The following is a 4,589-nucleotide window of genomic DNA, read 5'->3' as shown; positions in this document are numbered from 1 at the left end:
ATACTGCTTCCAGGAGAGGCTGTGACTGTGGACAAATGTCAACCCAGTGAGGACAGTGGGGCCAAGGCATGGAAAGAGCTTAATGACATTGTTTGGTTGAATCATATTGCATCCCCTTCCTCCAGAATTCCTGTAACAAGACATAAACAAAAGCCTTCTTGGGTTAAACTCTTGTGACTTTCAGAAAACTCCTCTACCTCATATCTTCTTTTAGTGTGTGTGTGTGTGTGTGTGTGTACGTGTGTATGTGCGCTAAACCTGTTTTCTGTTGTGAAGTTGTCTTTTTATAAATGGTTAATGAATTTCCCATGAACATGTATTCAATCACTCATACTTTACATAATGTTTTGAGATGTCACCTTTATCATGTATTGAATTTTTATCTGTACCAGAGTCTCATTCAGCCTCAAATTCCTCATTAATAAAATTTTAAAAGTGATAATGTTTACAAGTAAGGTTGAGAGATAATGCTCATAAATTTCTAAGCCCAGGTCCTGGCACATAGTAAATATACAATATATGGTAGCTATTGTTATTACTTATTACCATTTCCATTATACATGATTTCTGGCTATAAACTTCATTGGTTTTGTTTTCTTTATTTCCTGACTTTGGCTGCATATTTTCATTATATACTGTTTTTAATTCTAATGGCATTTAGCCTGGCAAAATTACGTTTGACCTCTTTTCTTTAACTACAAAGTCAAGAATGAAGTAGTATTTTTGAGCCTTTCTTTTGTCAAATAAGCACTCTTTTATTATTAAACTTAGCACTTTTTAAAACTTGCCCGGTTCCTCTTCATACTTGCTATATGCAGTTGGTAAAGTCTAGAATTTCAGGCCCGTAGTATTACAATTAAGTAGTCTATATCTTAAATATCTGCTCTTTAAGAATGATTTTTGAGATTTTTATTCATTTTGGAAACCAGATTAAACAACTTATTCAAACTTGGAATTCATGTTGATAGAATGATATAATGATATAAATGCTTACCACCTCCACTCATTCTTTACAAGATTTTACACAACATCAAGGTTTCTTTTTCCTTCAAAGCTCACATCATTGCAGTATATTTTCAATAACCTTCCTCCAGAAAGATACATGGGTATGTATTACAGACAAGTTCTCTTGCAGAGAACATCTTGCTATTGTCTTCATGTGAAAAAGGAAGAAAATTCTTGAATCATACTCTGGAAGGAAAAAGTCAAAAGGTCAAAGAGAGAATGCAGGAGATGGGATGGGTTCTGCTGATGTAAGAGCCTCTTAAGCCTTTGGAGAGATTTGGGCTTTCTCTGTGAACACCCAGGGGAGTCACTGAAGGGTTTTGAGCTGAGGAATGGAATGCTATTGCTTCCATTTGTGGATGATCATTCTGGCTACTGTGACCACAGTGGGCAAGGACCTATTGTAACAATTCAGGAAAGAGATGACCATGCTGGCAGCACCATGGTAATGGTAGACATGGTAACCATAGAGTTTGGGGATCCACTTTGAGGGCAGGCAACAGGATTTCCTAATGGATCTGATGTCACACATGAGAGAGTAGATGAGCTTAACTCTGAGATTTGGGGTCTGAACAACTGAAAGAACAGACATTGCATCGTCTGAGATGAGGAAGGCTAACACAGAGCTAGTTTTAGGGAAGGGAGACCTGGGGAGTTCAGGTTTAGGCATGATGAGGTTGAGACGTCCATTAGATATTAAGGGGAGGTGCTGAATCTTGGCTATAGAAGCCTGGAGTTGGGGAGAAAGACCTGGATTGGAGATACACATTTGGAAGTCATCAACATCCAGATGATATTTTAAACCACAGCCTAGGTAGACTCCAACAGTATTTTTGTATAGTTCTTGTCAAAGCATTCTTATCTTCTTTTTATGCATATTTGAATAAGAATAGAGTTGGGGGGGTTTTGTGTGGTTTTTTTCTACAAGAGTCAGCTGAACTCTTTCTCACCTCCCCAGCCAGAGGGCAGGCTTATCGCCACAGCCCCTGGCCTGATCTAGCAGACTCACATCTAAATAGTTCTAATTACTGAGATGGGTTTTGTCTCTCATCCCACCTGCCTGATACTCCGATGCTTCAGAGTAATCAAGTGTTTGCAATACTCAGTCCAGCACGCACTCCGGGGCCCTTCCCACTATACCTGGAGGATCGTCCCCACCGTGGCCAGGCCCTCCAACCCATCTTCTTTCCTGCCTGCTTTTCTTCCTTCTTCCCCTTTCTTCCTTTTTTGGAAGTTATTCCCTTAAGAATGGAGAACGGCTAAACCTGTGTAGCAAACAGATGCCTCGCCAGGCTCAGAGTGTGGGGTGAGATATGAAATATCTCACTATCTTTGTTTCAGTGGGAATTTTATTCATGATGAGGTAAAGTCCAAGTTAGTTAGGAGGGAATGCCCAGCAGGATTTTTCTCCCTCAGGCCCCATCTGCTTTGCTCCATGTTCTGGCATCGGGTTGTTTCATCAGACGTAGTTTTAATCTCTTTCCGTCTTCAAAAATACTTTAGTGGGAAGCTGAAAGAGATCCATAAAGAGCTGCTAGTCACATGCCATTTTAAACCATTTGAACTGCAAAATAAAGTCATACAGCATAGAGTTCACGTTGACACTGTACATTTCTACTCTCATCACCAAAGCCATCATGCTAGTCAACAGAGAGATTCTGAACAGCTGATAGTAAGTTTCCTCTCCCAGCTCCCTGAGCATTTTATAAACTATCTCATTTATCTCTCCAGATACAGATAACAACCGGTTCACTCTTGGGATTTACCTCACCATGGGGGCCAGTCTGTGTATATTTTCTCAACAAAGCATAAATTCTATACTCACAAAGAGGAGTAATTTTCCAGTCTCTAAATACATACATATCCAGTGTAGGCAAACTAAATTAGAATATGCAAATAGTTAAGGAGATTTGGCCTGTGCCTCTCCTCCACACCCACCACCTTGGTAATGAACACTTCCCGGGCTTATATGTTATCAGTATTTAAGATGTCTACATTACTCACACGTGTTTATATCTTCAGAGCCAGGACAGAGCAGAATGCTTCTCTATCAGCCCTTTCTGGGCTGTGGCTACTGGGAGGGAAAAAGCCATATTCACACTTTACGATTCAATATGCTGCTCTACAGTACAATTTTCTCTGCCTGATGCAAACAAAGCCCAATAAACGAAGGATTAATGGGTGAGGAATACGTGGTTAGAGTTCATGCTCAGTCAGAGACTTGCCAGAAGTGTCCAGGAACTGTGTGCACATCACTAGTGGGCTGCTTAGAGCCGAAATTACCATCCTCAAGGATGTGTAGTTGAGATATACAGTAACAAAGCAAAATGACAGCAACATCAGGGCCGCACCAAAAGTCAGGGGATAAAACTCAGAGCACAGATACAAATTTGTCTTCCCTTGAGTTGCCAGAGTTTTACTTCTTTTGAAATCCTTCTCGCATTTTTATGACAATGCTTTTTCCCCTACATGAACTTCAAAATACCTCCTAGAAGCCCATAATGATGCTTTGCACACAGGTGTCCTTTACAAATACTTGTGGAATTGAACAGAGTGGATTTATAATATTTCAGATGAGCCCACATGTGCACACATTTGACATGTGGCCAAACGTTTTCCAATAATGCATAAGATCCAGGAACGAGTACAGGTTTGCACTGGGGTTTGGTGAAGCATTGGTGGGGTTTGGTGGAAGACCCAGGCCCTTGAGTAGTACGTAAGGCACAACTGAAATGGTTGATCCCAAAGGAAGAGAGAGGAAAGCGAAAGAAGATGAAGGATTAAAGGGAGGAACCAGAAAAGGGAAAAGATTTAATAGGGGTAAGGACAAGGAAGACATTGAAGATAATGAGATTGTAAGCAAAGAAAGGTCAGAGCTAAAGCCTGCGAGATCGTCAGAGGCCCAGGTTGCAGGGAGATCTGCCACGGGCAAGGACATGGTGCCCCCCACACACAGCCGGGGACATGAGTCATGTCACCTGAAGTGGTCGGCACCCGGGCCCTGCAGAAGGACTGTCCAGAAGGGGCTGACGTGGAGACAGAGATTAGCAGAACTCTTTGTGGTCAAATGTTAGGGCAATCATCCAAGTGTGGTCCCCAGGTGACTGGGCATCTTGGAGGGAGAGAGGAGAGGAAGAGAGCAGAATTAACACCTGCTGTGAGCTTGTCTTTGTAAATGGAGAGCCAAATTCTTTGGGGGATCTGCAGCAAACTTACAGATCTCAGATCCTCAGGATCCACATTTTAAAATCTTTCTTTAAATTAAATAACATAATAAAGCAAAATGGACTCTGTTTCTAGGACCCCCATGGGGGAGAGGGGAGGAATTCAATCTCATCTATCCTCTAAATCAGGAAAAGAAGACCCTTGTGAAAAGTGGTAAGACAGAATTGTGGTGAAAATACTTCTACTTGGAGCGGAGGTCCAAAATTTCCACCCTTTGCCAGAGGTGAGAACTGAAGGGCCACCACCAGTAAGATGGCGAACTTCCGGCTTCTCTTCGGGGTCCTCAGTTCCCGCTGGTGCCACCTGAAGCCCAATCACCTCTCGCCCCCCTTCCAATCCCAGCACCTAGCCAATAGCCA

The 4,589-nt window shown here is 42.0% G+C and overlaps 1 long non-coding RNA gene across 1 annotated transcript; it reads right to left on the bottom strand.

Moving 5' to 3' along the window:
- Positions 1-908: 908 nt before the first annotated feature.
- LOC140848736 (uncharacterized) lies at positions 909-3,999 on the bottom strand. The gene is made up of 3 exons (XR_012129850.1): positions 3,984-3,999; positions 3,010-3,079; positions 909-2,515 (listed from the first exon to the last, which is right to left on the bottom strand). It is a non-coding gene; the product is annotated as an uncharacterized lncRNA (long non-coding RNA).
- Between the last annotated feature and the right edge of the window lie 590 nt (positions 4,000-4,589).

This window comes from Manis javanica, chromosome 4, assembly GCF_040802235.1.
Source record: "Manis javanica isolate MJ-LG chromosome 4, MJ_LKY, whole genome shotgun sequence".
In the NCBI taxonomy this organism is placed as follows: Eukaryota; Metazoa; Chordata; class Mammalia; order Pholidota; family Manidae; genus Manis; species Manis javanica.
This window is presented reverse-complemented; position numbering and strand designations above follow the sequence as displayed.